This window comes from Canis lupus, chromosome 23, assembly GCF_003254725.2.
Source record: "Canis lupus dingo isolate Sandy chromosome 23, ASM325472v2, whole genome shotgun sequence".
NCBI classification, from domain to species: domain Eukaryota; kingdom Metazoa; phylum Chordata; class Mammalia; order Carnivora; family Canidae; genus Canis; species Canis lupus.
The window spans coordinates 7,583,747-7,600,140 of NC_064265.1; the positions used below are offsets into that span (position 1 = coordinate 7,583,747).

The window sequence follows — 16,394 nt, forward strand, 5'->3', positions numbered from 1 at the left end:
TTTTTGAGGAACTTCCATACTGTTTTCCACAGTGGCTGCAGTTTACATTCCCACCAACAGTGCAGGAGGGCTCCTTTTTCTCCACATCTTTGCCAATACTTATTGTTTCTTGTGGTTTTGATTTTAGACATTCTGACAGGTGTGAGATGATATCTCATTGTGGTTTGATTAGCATTTCCCTGAGATTAGTGATGTTGGACATCTTTTCATGTGTCTGTTGGCCATATGTATGTCTTTTTTGGAAAAATGTCTGTTCATGTCCATTTTTTAAATGGATTATTTGAAGTTTTTTGGTGGTGAGTTGTATAAGATCTTTATATATTTTGGATAGTAACTCTCTATCAGATATATCATTTGCAAATATCGTCTCCCGTTCAGCAGGTTGTCTTTTAGTTTTTTTATTGTTTCCTTTGCTGTGCAAAGCTTTTTTATTTTGAAGTAGTCCCAACAGTTAATTTTTGCTTTTGTTTCCCTTGACTTCGGAGACATATCTAGAAAAATGTTGCTTTGACCAATGACAAAGAAATTACTGCCTGGGCTCTCTTCTAGGATCTTGATGGTTTCAGGTCTCATATTTAGGTCCTTAATCCATTTTGATTTTATTTTATATGGTGTAAGAAAGTGGTTCAGTTTCATTCTTTTGCATGTAGTTGTCCAGTTAGGCCTGCCCCCTTTTAGATAGCTTTCCTGGAACCTCACTTGGCATTTTCCATGTACCTCTCATTGGCTAGAACCATGTCACCTGACCACCCCTGGCCACAGTGGAGGCTAAGAGATGAGTTTTCTGAGCTGGGCACATCGCCGCCCCAAACACAGTCAGGTTCTGCCAGTGGGGAGGAAGGGGAGAGTGGTGTTTGAGAGGCATCAGTGGAGTCAGCCATAGCAGAAACCTGAGAGAGGGTGTTTGCAAGTATGTGTCTCTGAGAAATAGGGGGAAAAGAAAAGAGGGACGGAGAGAGAATGAATCACAGACAAACAGGCAAATGACCAGCACAATCACCATCTCATCTTCCTTTTCCTAGGGCTCTTCCAGGCTCTGCATTACTGCATTTAGGATATATTAAAGTCATCATCAAGAATACCTGTTGGGGGCAGCCTGGGTGGCTCAACGGTTTAGCGCTGCCTTTGGCCCAGGGTGTGACCCGGGATCGAGTCCCACGTCGGGCTCCCTGCATGGAGCCTGCTTCTCCCTCTGCCTCATGTCTCTGCCTCTGTGTGTGTATGTGTGTCTCTCATAAATAAATAAAATCTTTAAAAAAAACAAAAGAAAGAATACCTATTGGGAAGATCTGGTTTGGCCCTGGCCAGGTGTCACAGAGCACCCAGAGTGAACCAGCAGGTGATATGACTCAGTTCCATCTTATCAAGCAGTGCCCAGTGAAATCCACTCCAGTAGATGTCAGATCCTGATAATGTATCAGATGATCTTTACCTGTCTGCCTTATCTGTCTTCATTGACATATGCATTTCTTATTTGGACAAAATGAAGCCACTCCAATGACAACGTTGGTAGATTTGGATTTGGGGGCCTCCCACGAAAATGCTGCCACAGCTCTCTGTCCAAGCCAACCTGCACTAGAAAGGCCAGCATTCAGTACCCCTGTCCTCCTAACCATTTGGTGTACATATTTCCAGTCCCTTCTTCACTGTTCTATTTCTGTTTTTGTGCTGTGTCTAGTTTGGCATCTTCCTTCTTCTAAAATATGGAGCCCAGGCCCAAACTGCTGTCCAGTGAGCCTACCACAGAATTAGCATTGCCCCAGTTCTAAACATGGTATTTCTGTGAATGTGGCAGCCACAGCACAATTATATTCATTTGTGATGCATTTACTCTATTTTTCTTCTTGTCTTTTTATGCTATTTGGAAGTTTAGTTGTGTCATTTATAGGCTTGCTACTTAAAATATGGTCACAGACTGACAGCATGGCACCATCTAGTCAATTAGCTTGTTGGAAATGCAGAATCTCAGGGTGCCTGGGTAGTTTAGCCAATTAAGCATCTGCCTTCGGCTCAGGTTGTGTTTCCAGGGTCCTAGGATCAAGCCTCCCATCATGCCCTGCATCAGGCTCAGTGGGAAGTCTGCTTCTCCCTCTGTCTCTCCCCTTGCTTCTACTCTCTCTATCTCTCGCTCGCTCTTACTCTCTCAAATAAATAAAATCTTTTTTAAAAGGAAAAGAAAAGAAAGGAAGGACAGGCATACTCTCAGACCTTACCACCCCCGGACCCTGCTGAATCAGGGTCTGCATTTAACAAGATCCCTGGGTATTTGTACACACAGCAAAATTTGACATTGGTCATAGCTCCTGACTTTAGGTCATCTAACTTGGTAACCTATCAAGACATCAATAAGAACCCTTAAATGCACTTGGAGTAATGGGCCTGGTAGGGCTCCAGGTGTGATGTCCTATAGGTAAACATGGAGCCACTTGCTGGGTGGACTAGGAGAGAAGTAGATATTTCTGTAGCATCCTTCAGGCACTCTACTGGGTGCTTATTTCATTGAATCCTCACCACAGCCCTGTGTGATGGGTGCTCCTATTCCCAATGTATAGATGAAGGAAGAGAAACTCACAAGATGAAAGAAACATGATCATTTTATGCTCAAGACTCATAAAGGTTAACAAGACTGAGATTGCACTAGAAAGTGACTGAGCTGGTGCTAACATCACCTTCTGGCCCAGATTTCATTGTCTTATCTGCCAGGAAATCTCTCAGATGCTTTGCCAACAATGTGGTTGGCTAACCAGGGAAATCAGTCTCTGCCTCTGTGGTTAGAGGTAATGCTGTTTCTCCCTAGCATTAACTGTTCAAATGGCAGCCATTTAGGGGCTGCCCATGCAGGAGGCAATGAGGTGGGCTCTTCGCTCAAGGAGAAGAAGCTAACTGGTACATGTGCTGTAGCAAACAGAGAAGTCCAAAATCAAGGATCTTGAGGGATCCAAAGAAAGTCTCAAGACAGTTTATAGTGGTCAGGGAGGTGCCTTTCCTGGGGTGAGAAAGTCAAACCGTGAGCATAGCTGCTCATGGACTAAAATTGAGATGAGGAAAAGGAAAAAAGTCCCCTGGGCCAAAGAGTGGGCTATGCTTGAAATCAACTGTGTTGTTGCCAGGTAATAGCAAGACAAGTAGGACTCCAGCTGGCTAAATCCAGTCTTCTTTCTGGACCAATCACAACTAGTAGCACAGTTATTCACCAACCTTTTATGTCCTTTTTTTGTTTTTAGTCTTAAATAGCCTGTTTTAATTGAGATGTAATTTACATAGTGTAAAATGCACACATCTTAACTATAATCTATAATCTTTATATATATCTATTCCCATCTAGCCACCACCCACATCAAGAATGAGAACATTTCTAGCAGTACAGGAAGATGTCTGAAATGGGATCCTAGTCCCTCCAAACCTTCCATTTGCAGGAAATACCAACTCCCTTCCTCTTGCCCCTGCTCCTTTCTCTCACCTCTACATCTGTTCCACCAATGGCCTATTGTCTAGACCTACAGAATATATCCATAACCCAACCACTTTGCACCATCCCTCCTGCTCCCGTCCTGGCCCAAGTTGCTACCGTATTTTGCCTGATTATTGACTGCAGTTGCTTCCTCCATAATTAGTCTCCCTGCTTCTACCCTTGCACCTCTACACTCCTTTGCCCGAACCCTCCAATGGCTTCCCATCTCACTGTAAACTTCATTCTTTGCAATACCTGTAAGACTCTATAGGGTCAGAACCAGTTAGTTGCTGCCTCTCTGAACACATTTCCTTTGACTCTTGCCCTTGCCATCTCCAGTGTAGCCACCGTGACCTCCTTTGCTGTTCCTTGCAACACACCAAGCTTGTTCCTGCCTCAGGGCCTTTGCACAGGCTCTTCTGTCAGATATCCATATGGCCCAGTCCCTCAATCCCTTCCCATCGTGCCTCAAATGTCACCTGATTAGAAATACCCTACTGTTCCAAACACCCCCATACCCTGATTTTTTCCATAGAACTTATTACTATCTGATGTACTATTTGTTTTGCTGATTACCTTAGCCTTCCCACTGGACTATAAGTTCCATATAGTATGGAATGACTTTTTATTCATCAGTTCATCCCTAACACCTACAGCAGTACCTGGGATATAGTCAGTTGTCAGTATTGTTACATGAATAAATGAATGGGTGGCAAATGGGTATATAGAAAGAAGAAAGATATTTTTTTATGTACTTTATGGCTACTATGTCAGTTATCATTAAATTTTATACTGCCCTAGTACTTTTTAAGTACTAAATCCTCTTTTTAAAAACTTGGTGGCAAAAAAATAAAATAAATAAAATAAAAACTTGGTGGCTTGGAGAGGTATGCTAGCTTCTTATCTCCCTGGAAAGGCAAACCACAAAGAGTCAGAGAACTGGAGCAATGCTACCCCCACCTGGCGAGAGAGTCTTGCTGTGTAGGATCAGGCCTGAACTGATGAGCGAGTTTGGTCCTTTGGTGCCGAAAGTCACCATCGGTGCTAAGGGATCCATGTAGTATCTGTGCCCTGCGCCCCCTCATTTGAGGCCAGCATCGTTTTCCTGCCAGAGCAGTTCTCTGTCCATGAGTTTCTGCCCTTGGTTTGCAGGCCCTGGATAGGCCTGGGAACGTGACAGTCCCACGGGCTTGAAAATCATCTATGCTATGGGTTCTTTCACGTGCCTTCATTAAGTTTCCCCAGAAGTAAACCCTGAGACAAGAATTCAGATGCAAGGTATTTATTTACAGCAGTGAGGGTGGGACCCAGGGGGTGAGAGAAAAGAAAGCAGCAGATGAAGGATAGGTTCTCAAGCTAGGTATACTGTGGGCCACTGGGTCCCCTCCCACTGGGGAGTTCTGGGCCCATTGATGAGGCATCTCAGAGCTAGCAGCCCAAGGAGTGAGGGCTGGGGCCTTATCCACACTCTCCACAGTCACTGTTGAGGACTGCTCGAACACTTCTCGCTTGCCTTGCATAGAGGCCACAGTGCCTCTGTCACTGGAGAAAGCCCTCCAGTGAAAACCTGCAGGCACCCCAGCTGGAGAGAGACAGAGACAGAGACGTGGACCAAGGTCTGCTCTGATTGCCTCCACTCCAACAAGAAGTCTCACAGCCAAGGCTGGCCTCCGACTCCTCAACTGCTGGCCCCATTTCTTTCTAGTGCTCACTAAGATAGAAGGAAGGAGATAGGCTGTAGAATTTAAGGAGGTTGGAGCAATTATAGGCCTCACATAGCCCGGGGTATCTGGAAGCATTGGCGTCACACTGATAGACACGAGGCAGGCCGCCTCTGCTTTCAGGGAGCTTCCAGAGTCTGTGGGGCAGGTAATATGGCCTCACATGCATGTGGTCCACCAGAGGTATGGCTCAGGATCCAGGGTGGGCTTTTGGCAGGCGAAAGAGTGAGTTATTTGGTGCTTGAGGGGCCTAATTTTACCAAAGACTGCCACTATACATGAGCCACCAACAGGGCGTACCTGGTGGGAGCGTAGAAGTACCTGTGATGGGGGTGGCGGGGGGCGGGCGGCTGGTGATGGTGGCAGGGAACGATGACACAGAGTCATTATAATCACCCACTGGTGCCTCTCAGTAACCCATTTTAAAAGGAGAAAACTGAGGCTGCAAAAGGATTAGGTTGTCCCAGGAAGCAGCGCAGCTGGGATCTGAGCCCAGTCTGCCTGGAGACCAAGGCTGTGTTTTGTCCACGATGCTCATGCTTCTCCCAAGTGAGAAGCCTTTACCTCCCTTTACCTGGGGGGGGGGGGGGGGGGTGACAGCGACAGCTCCACAGGGGTCCCTGTACATGGTAGGGTGGTTAGAGCTGTGCATTGAAAGGTCTCCACCGAGGTTTTAGTTTTCCCCAGAGAAAGTGAAAGATGGACCCGGGGAGCCCCCAGCCTTTGACTGGAGAGCTCTGTTCCCTTTGCACTTGGCTCACCCCAGCAGGCAGACACAGCTCTCCGAAGCTTTTCCAAGGGGGAATGCAGAAAACTGGAGCTGCTGGTACCTGGGGCTGAGCAGATGATGGTCCTGGCAGGAGAGATGGGGCTGAATTGGGGAGGGTGGGAGCTGCCACAGAACACCTTGCTGGGAGGTCAGCTGCAGGAGAGGAGTGGCCAGCACTCCTCCTAAAGATGCCATGTTCCTGAAAGTCACACTGGGAAATGCATCATCGCAGGGTGCCTCCTTGGCCACGCATCTCCTTAATGAAAGCCCAGCCCTCCTCTGAACAGAGGTGTGAGAATTCCTTAGATATCCACTGAGCACCTCAGTGGAGTCTGGAGAGGCCCAGGACTCAGAGATGGGGCAGGTGTCAGCTCTGCCTCTGGAAAGTGCACAGCAGAGCTTGGCGTTGGGGTAAGAAGGGTCCTGTCGCTGCCCAAGCCTAGGAGGGGTGTCAGTTCAGCTTAGCAGAAAGATCTGCTGTGATCCTTCAGCACAGTGATGACTGCTAGGAATTGTTGGCATATGTCTCAAATTTCCTCTTATATTTTTATGTTATTATTTATGCATTTGAATATATATTACATAAGAGGACATATGGAGTATTTTATGCATATCATACCAGAAATACTAATCCTTCGCCAATAACATTTGTCCCTGATTTGTCCTTTGTTTTTTTAACCTTATGACAATTAGCCCAACAGAAGTCTTAAACTCTTACATAATCAAATTCATTCATCTTGTTCTTTATGCATAGTTTCTGACTTTAGTGTTGGCTTAAAATTCCTCCCCATCTCCAGATATCTACCCAAAATGTATCCATACTTCCTAGTTTCATTTTCTCTTCACATTTAAATTTCCAGTCCATCTTTGGGGGAATTTACCTTGGTGTAAGAAGAAAAATGTACAGATCCAACTTTTTTTTCTCCAAATAGTACAATGTCTCCAAAAGATTTATTAAACACCCATCACCCACTCACACTGCCTCTGACTTGATGTCACCATCTTCTTCATATTCTGAATTCCCATTACATTTGCATCTGTTTCTGGGTTTCTGAGTTTCTGTGTTCTGCCTCCTGACCTGTCTACCTCAAGGTCAGACCGATGAAGCTTTAATTGCTGAAGCTTCCTATGACAGCTTAACATCTGGAAGAGACAGTGTCTCCCTTAGCACTCGACTTCTTCAACTTCTGCCGCCAAATGTCACATGCTTATTTTTTCAGTCATTCCTTTAAGTTCAGAAAAATTCCATTGCAATGTGATTGGAATTACTTTAAATATGTACTTTAATTTTGGAAGAACATACACATTTTTTCAGTTTTCAGGTTTCTCATCCAAGAATCTACTCTGTCCATTTACTCTTCCTTTCTGTCCCTCAGAAGGATATCATCATTTCCTCCACAGAGGTCCCACCTGTTCATGTTATTCCTGGATTCTTGCTGTTGTAAATATTACATTTTTTAGAAAACCTATTCTACTTTTTAGAAAATTTCCATGATCTCTTTTTAACTGGCTCTTACATATATACAAAGAAAAAGAAGCTTTCAAGTTTGGCGTAAGTTTAACTAATGATTTTATTGAACTTGGACCTTAGCTTTTGAGCAAGGACCTTAGCTTTTTCTCTCATCCCAGCCTGTTTTAGGTAGAAATCATAATCTTTGCAAATAATGATTTTACCCCTCCTTTTTAATGTTAAAATTTCACTTCTTCCTCTAGAGGAGTACCCTGCCTCTCACTCGGTGTTGAACAGCAGTGGGCATAGTGAGCATCCTTCTCATTCTCAACTGTAATGGGTCATCATGGTGGTTATAGACCTGAGTTCTGTTTTATTAATGATATTAAGGAAGTGCATTAATGTGGATGAGCACTGACATCTTGTCAAATATACTTTAAGTCTCTTTGTAAGATTCTTGCAAACTTGAAGAGCTCTTATGCATGTCAAGGAATGGTCACTTCTATTAGTGTGATACCTAATATCCAAGTCACTTACTTTCAAGCAACTACCATTTTACAAATACTCACATAGTACTTACATGACTTGTAAGTCAGAAAATGGATTTCAGTGGTTTAAGTTGAACCATATGAAGTTGAAACTATTGTAGCTCAAAGATAGCCAAATATTGGCAATGTCAGGTGGTTCAGCCTAATAGATTTTCTCATTTAGCTCTGAACGCAAGCTAAATGCTTGAACTTTTTCTTAAATCTCAGACTCTCTTAAATGCTTTCAGTAACTTAACAAACTCATGATTCACCAGTCAGTGGACTAACACTGACACCCAACTACATACGTGCTGTTATCAGAAATTGAAATTTATTATCTCTAGTCTGATTCTAATTTTGGCTTCAGTTCTGATTTCTTCCTGGAGCTGCACTTGCATGGACGTTCCCAGAAGGGTTAGGGCCACCTGCTGAGGCCTGAGGCGTGGACTGGCACTGCTGATTTGGGATCCAGGGACACGAGGATGCAACTCTGGTCCATGATCCAGTTGTTCCATGTAGCCAAAACTATTGTTGTGACACCTGGTCCCCTCCAGCCCTTCTTGCCATTTTTGTCCCTCCACCTACACACACACTCCTCCTTGGTTTTCTTTCAACACCCAGGTACTGTGACTCTTGTATTGAAGACTGACCTCAGGTCACAGGCGCCACTTTACCTGTAGTCATGAAGAGGTGCAAGTGCCTCGATCTGGGCAGCCCTTGGCTGTGACTGTGCGGTACCAATTTACAAATGCCCAGCACCCCCAGATCAGGACAGCTGTGAGGTAACTCACTCCAGAGCCCCTCTGTGGGATCAGGAGAGGCCACCCTCTGCTGGAGTTGGCCTGAGCTCACACCTTTGCCTGACTCCCACCACCACCTAGATCCCCTTTCCTGCCTTCTCCACTTTCTTATTGGTTCCCTGGGAGCACATTTTTTTAATGCATCTTTCAATCCAGAATACTCATCTCAGGCTCTCCTTCTGGTACCCAGACCTACAGCAGATGGGCCCCTTTTTCTATAAATAGGCTTTGTTCATCACAGCAGACACTTCTCAAACTACTGATCTGACCAATCAGTTATGTTTTGTTTTGTTCCCCTGTGACCACAGACTCTTCCCTCAAATGACCCATTTGGAGTATCTTATCTTTGTAACACAACCTAATATAAATCTACTTTATAAGTATTTGTTTTGAGTGATTACTTGTTCTGAGGGAGGCCCCTTCCAAGTCAGTAAGATTTAAAGGTTTTGATCAACTTGGGTCACTGAGATGACAACGTTTTTTGTTTTTTTTAATTACTATTCTTAAAATATTGGCCTCTGAAACTATTCATGTTGCTTCTCTTTTTTTTGCCTTTTCATAGATCAAATGTACTTTAAAAGCTCCCACCTCTCCTTGATCATCACTATGTCATTGGACTCCATTTGCTAATATTTGATTTAGTACTGTTGTTTCTGTATTCCTAAACAAGCTTTGTCTGTAGTTTTCTTTCTTGTGTGGTCTCTGTCAAATTGGTGTCAGGCTTTTGCAAGCATTCACAAAAATAAGCAGGAAGTTTACATTCTTTCCCTGTACTCTGGGAATGCACATGGCACGGTCACGGCCACCACAGCGGGCAGCACAATGTGTGTGACCATGCTCTGGACTTCACTTTTATTAATATATTTAAGCCTCACACTCACTGTGGTGAGGCATGTCGAGTTATAAGCTGAGTTTTCCTGATCAGGAAACTGAGACTTAGCAAGGCTAAGGAGGAGCCATAGCTGGTAAGTGGCGGAGTGAGAATTCAGGCACAAACAGGCCACTCCAGGGAGCTGAAATGCATCTTCTTTGCATCAAGAGGCTTGTTTACACGTCCAGTGCAGTGTGCTGGCTGCTCACGTGGCTCTGGAGCTGTTACCCTCTGGAGGGCCAGGTGCTTCGTGAATGAGTCTTTCTCATGAGCTCATCTCCAGTTTTTTGTACAAGAGGTAATGGGCAAGGAAACATTAATGAATTTGCAGAGACAGCTGCAGTTGGTCTGAACAAGGCTCTCTTCAGCCTCCTAAGGATATTGGCACACAGACCCAGCTCCTGACCAGTTCCTCCTGGAGTTAGCTTTCCTGTGGTGCCTGCATGTCTCCACACTGGACCCTGGAAAACTGGCAGGAGCCTCACCCTTGGGTTTTCCTCTCTGAAATTAATTTGTCCTCATGTGAACTCAACATAAAAGGGAAGATCACACATGAAAGCTTTGCCCTTAAATGGGATTGGAGAGGTGGAAATAGCACCGTCCTCCCTACTTTGACCTTTACCTGTTGAGCATTTGACAGCTGGAAGAGGACACGCTGGTGGCTTTGTGCTCTTGGCACAGTGAGTCTGGCAAACCAGGAGGTTATTGAATGATTGATTATATCATATAACAAGTGGAATGCTATGACACATTCTAATTTCCTGATGTATGTGTACATTGAAGTGATGCAGGGTCGTAGAGACAGCTATGATTTTCATGAGATAAAAGCCTCTAGTTTTGTTCTGTTTTACTGTAAATAACCAAAGGCTGGTTCTCCTAACACCGAGGCTGAGTGAATAACATAGAGCCCTCGTTTTCATCATTTAGAATGAGACTTGGGAGGTAACCATTAACCTATATCCTAAAGGTCTATAGGGATTAATTCTCCTACCAGTAAAGAACTCACAAACGGGAAACGTGGTGCTTAGAATGGCATAAAGGGCACCTAGCTGAGTCATGACTAGGATCATGGTGCCATCCATTTTCTCAGCGAATAAAATTCCTGTGTTTAACGTGGATCAGGAGTAGAAGATGCATGAGCCAGCCAGACATAAGCCCTACCTTCAGTTGCTTACGGTCCATCAGGGAAACAGTTCTACATGCAGTGGATTGACACCATGGTGAGTGTATCGCACTTGGGTGTCATGGCAGGTTTCTTGGGGTACTGTGGGAAGTTTCTGGGAAGATGGGGGAATGAGTCAGCCCAGGAGGTTCTAGCAGGGGCCACAGGTATGTTCAGCCCCACAGCTAGATGTCCCTGTGTGAGCGGCAGGGAGGGAGATTGTGTGAGCATTTCAGCTTTTTAGTGTTGGAATTCCTTATTGTTGGAGCCTCCAAATAGATTTATAAAATGCTTATTCACTTATTTATTATAAAGCTCTCATTTCTGAAGAAGTAAGGATCTGCTTTTATTATTTTTCCTTACTTTAGGATATTAGCCCCCCCCCCCAAAAAAACAACAAAAGCTATCCTTAATGAAAGTAGAAGCTTTTCAGTTGAGCCCAGAATTGTCATCATAAAAGAATCATTCACACATTTGGTTGGCATTGATGGTTATCAGCCAGCTGATGGATCCAAGCTCTACAGCTGACCCTTGTCATAGAAGGAGGGAAACTCAAGCCCTAACAGACCTAAGACATTACGTTTCCCAGGTGGGACGAGCCCCTGGGAAAGGAAATGGTGTATTGAATGTCACAAGGCCACATGCATATCGATTTTTTGGTTCTTGTCTTGGAAAACCAAAGCTAGGTTTAGAGAAGTTCCTTCCTTCTCCAGCTTCTCTGAAAGTGGAGCTTGGTGCAGGAGGATGCTGAGGCTCCCCGGTCTGGTTTCCCAGCTCATCATTACCATATATGGTCCCTGAAGCATCCTACCTGCGCTCCTTATCAGCTCCCGACCAGTCCCAGTGTGCAATATTAGTTTTGACTTTGGGAAATAAGGCCTCTTTTACTTTGCTGGAAGTATACAGCAACCATTTTATTTTGCTTGTGCTTCATGAATTAATTGGGCAATGAGGGGAAAGAGTATGCACATTGAGCATATAGGCTTTTTTAAAGCCACTACCCACCCAGCTTTCTAGAACCTGCCTTGCTCTTTGGGAAGAAAGGAGTGTGTTCTAGCAAGGCCAAGTCCAATGAGGACTTTGAGATGGAAGCAGCAGAAAATGAAAAGGTTGCAGTTTCCATATGGTGGGCTTGACATTTGGGGTAGAATGGAAATGAAGGATGGAGGCCAGGCCAGAGGAAGTTTGGTTTTGCAGAACAAGAACCCAGGCAGGTTAATTTCTTACATTCTTGCTCTTCTCCCCACTGCACACATACTGGCCTGCTCCAGAAGAACCACATGTCTTTGCATATCTTGCCCACGAACCCTTTCGGGATGGCTTTTCCCTGTGAGCTCCTTCTGGAAATCTTCCTTAAGGCCTCGGTTGGACTACTGGGCTTTTTGGTTCACCTTTTTCCCAAAGCAATGCTTTTAAGGCCACTCCTTCCTCTAAGATCTACCAACCACAGGCAAATGGTGTCTGCCATTTTCCAAGCCTGAAATGAGGATGTAAATGCAGGTGGTTTATTGCATCAGGGTCCAGAAAACAGGAAGAAGGGAAGAAAAACCCATATGAGTGTGTATGTGTGTGTGTGTGTGTGTGTGTGTTCAGGTCACCACTGGTAGTATCCGCACCTTTGAGAAATGTAAAGAAAGTCATGCAGGAAGTTCCATGAGAGGACACTGAGGCTGGGCATTCATTCACTAGTGCCCACTCCCAGTCAGTTGAGGTCTGTCTCCAAAGGAATAGATTGTCCTGCCCTGGCAAGGGTGCAGGTGAGTGTGAGTGCCCATTGGAACTGTCTGCTGTGCCAGAGTTGAAATCAGAGTTAGGCCAAGAGCGAATGACACAGGGCATCTGAGGCATATGTACACCCATTTCTAACCCCAGTCCCAACCCAAGCTGTCAGAAACTGAGTTCAGCCCCTAATTGCCTTCTGCCATTTGAGCAAAAGCATTGGTCAGCTCTCCTCCTGGCCCAAATCCGTTTTCTGACATTTTCCATGAGCCCACAGGGAAGACAGTCTGCATTCTTTTTCTTTTTTTAAGATTTTATTTATTCATTCACGAGAGACAGAGAGAGAGGGGTAGAGACATAGGCGGAGGGAGAAGCAGACTCCCCGCAGGGAGCCTGATATGGGACTCACTCCAAGGACCCCAGGGTCACACCCTGAGCCGAAGGCAGATGCTCAACCACTGAACCACCCAGGCATCCAGACAGTCTGCATTCTAAGTCGAGGTGAACAGGTAGGACTTTGTGTTTCAGAGGGAGATGCGTAGGGTTTAAAGCAAGACCTTGGGGCAGCCCCAGTGGCCCAGCGGTTTAGCGCTGCCTTCGGCCCAGGGCATCATCCTGGAAACCCGGGATCGAGTCCCCCGTCAGGCTCCCTGCATGGAGCCTGATTCTCCCTCTGCCTGTGTTTCTGCCTCTCTCTCTCTCTATCTCTGTCTGTCATGAATAAATAAATAAAATCTTTTTTTTTTTTTTTTTAAAAAGCAAGACCTTGGCTCTTCCTGATACTATGCTTGACACCAGATATAAATTAAGAAAGCATGAAAATGGGAAAATGTCTGAAAAGCTATGACATTTAAACTATACTGTGCAAGAAACCTCATTTTGAGCTAAACAAATGAAATCCAGACCTTAGGAAAGGTAAATAAGGACTTGATTGCTTTAACCACAGACTCCTTCTGTTTACAAAAAAGATTAATACAGAAACATTTTTAAACATCTTAGCAGAGGGCAGTGCAATTCAAATGAGAAGTTCAATGTGCTTCAACAATTTACAAAGATTTAGTTAAGGAACATCTTACCAGTGAGTTATCTTCTGTTAGGTGGGATCTTGGGGTGTGGTTCCACCTTTAGCAGGTAATGAAAACCATGTCTTTGAGGAGTTTATGAAACCCATCCCTTGTTATTACTGTGTTTGTGGTCTTGTCCTGTTTCTTTTTACTCGTAGTGTGGTCTGGTGCTTTGAATTTCTAAGGACAGTAAACAAGGGCCATTTTTTTGTCATCCGTCTTGAGTTGGTATGTTCTTCCGTGTTCTGAGGTTCAGTCCTCAGCTGCCAGGGACACAGGTACAGTGAAAAAGGTGATGACTGGGTTTCTTGTATGCATCCAGTGTCTCCAGGACCCCATTTTCCTTGGCTCCAGTGGATGGGCTCAGTGGTGATCTCGCCATTCAGAGCCTCATGAAAGACCTGCTACTAGGAGTTCTGCATTTTCTTATATTCTGTCTCTGTTTTCATCTGTGGACATCATTTCTGCCTCTGGCGCTAACCAAAAAAGAAGGACTGATCATAGTTTCTGAGCACTAGGAGTGGGGACAAGCCAGGGCTTCCCTTGGCTGGCAGTACGGGTCTCACAAGGGGTGGGGTGGGTGACCCCATCCTCATGGCCACCCATTCCTGAGTGCTTCCCATTGGCTGGATAGGACTTAGGTCACTCACAGGGGTCCTCATTTATTCCTCAACTCTGTACTCTGTACCCATCACTGTAACAAACCACCCTTAGATGTAGTGACTCAACACAGCAATCACCTAAAGTCATTCATGACCCCGGTAGGAGTCCCTCCGCTCTAGGCTGGGCTCCTGACCTCACACAGATATCTGTGGTGAGATGGCAGGCCCATGGAGCTGCCCTCCAATGTCTGGGGCAGTGGGAGCGATAGCTCTGTGGTCTCCTCCTTCAGCAGATAGGCCCAGGCTCACGTGGGCTCCAGGAGAGCCAGCAGAAGCTCCAAGGCCTCTGGAGATGAGGCCTGTGCCAGGCAGAGCACCACGTCTGCTGCATTCTGTTGATCAGACAAGTGATGTGTTCTGCGCAGACTCAAGGTGGAGAAACGTCCACCTGGTGCTGGGGGCAGTGGCAGGGAAGCGTGGGGTGGTGGAGGGGAGGCATCATTGTCTTCACTCCTCACCTTTAACTTGAGAATCCTAATGGGAGGAAGCAGAGCACACTTTTGGAAGGTTTTGGAAGGTCTGGAGCAGAGCTGGAGAATCTGGTGTTTCTAAAGAATATTCTCTGGATGAAACTGACACCAGGAAGGGGAAAGGATCCCATCGGACTCTCTCTTGTGATGGAAAAACCAAGTACAAGGTTGTACTTACTGCTCTGGCTTGGTTTTCACAAAAACTCGGCAGAGCCCTGATGGGGAAAGGAACACACCCAGTGTGACAGGGACTCTGCTGGGCATAGCCACAGCCAGCATCTCACGGAGCACCCCTGCTAACCCTGCGGGGATAGAATGATCATCTCCATTTCATTTCACGGAAGCTAAAGACTCAGCTCAGGAAGAGGGTGGTTTGCCCCAATTTACAAAACTGGCAAGTGGCAGCGCTAGCACTGGAGCTCCCATCTCTCTGATGACAAAGCTTTTCTGTTGCCATCCTGCTTCACGGTGAAGGACAGGGCCTGATCCCTGACATCAGTGAACTGCCAGGAAGTAAATATTGTCCTTACCATCACCATGCGTCCTGCCCAAAATAGAGAGTAATAAGAGTATAGGGTTTGAGGATGAGCTCCCAGGCATGATTTAGGGGGGAGGAGGGTGAACAGGGCTCTCACCTAGACACATCAACAGAGACCTTCTGGCTTCAGAGTGTCTTCCCAGAGGGACCCTGAGGCCCGAACATGAAAGCTAGATTCCTTATTTCTAGGATGACCATATAATCTGTCAAACTGGGATACTTCGAAGACCTACCAGGAGAATAATTAATAAATAGCCCCAGGAAAACAGGCATCAATTGGGACTGTCCCAGGCAAATGCGATTCAGCATCACCCTACCTACGGTCAAACTATAAGGAAGGCTTTGTGATTCTGCAGGCTCCCTGGAGTGGGCATGAGGGGAAGACTGTGGCCTTGGAGCCAGATGAGGTTGGGCCTTAGTGTACCCCCTCACCCCCACTGTCTGATTCTGGGGCTCTGCACAACAGCCCTAAAGATGCCTATTCATCTATTGTTGTGCAGCAAAGTACTTCAAAACCTGGGAGCTTCAAGCAACAAGCAATTATTATCCTTCACAGCAGGTCAGGGATTTGGGGTGCTTCTAGCTCAGGGCCTCTCAGAGAGTATAGTCAGGATGCTGGCAAGGGGCACAGTTATCTAAGACTTGGCTGGGGCTAGAGGATCTGCTTCTAACGTAGCTTCTCACATGGCTGATGGATTGGTCGTGGCGGTTGGTAGGAGACCTCAGGGCTTCTGCACAACAGCCCCTCCAACAGGTTGTCTGAGTGTCCTTACATCAAGGCGGCCAGGCAGCACACTCGCCCCTGACCTTCTCTCAGAAGTCACACAGAATCACTTCCACCGCGTTCTGTTACTTGGAAGGGAGGTAGTAAGCCTGGCCCACATTCAAGGGCAGGGGACTGAGGCTCCACCTTTGAAGGGAGGAGGGTCAAATAATTTATTTGAAAACCACTATTCCTGATCAGGATGGATGTTCCAGACTTCTAATTCTGGTCTGTAAGGTACCTGCAACAGTGCCCAGTATTCATTAAAAACAAAGATTCTCTTGGCTCTCTGAGCAACATTCCCAAATGATGACGGACAAGACAGGGTCCGAAATCATGTAAGCCTGGGCATGGCTGCCAGGCATGAATGAACCTGAGTCATCTTTATAACTAAGGGCCTGAGGAAATTAGGTCAGCTCTGAGGCTT

At 45.7% G+C, this 16,394-nt stretch overlaps 1 protein-coding gene across 3 annotated transcripts in view; it reads left to right on the forward strand.

Moving 5' to 3' along the window:
* Positions 1–16,394, forward strand: part of ITGA9 (integrin subunit alpha 9) — a 354,014-nt gene that overhangs the window by 223,064 nt on the left and 114,556 nt on the right. The window lies entirely within an intron of this gene.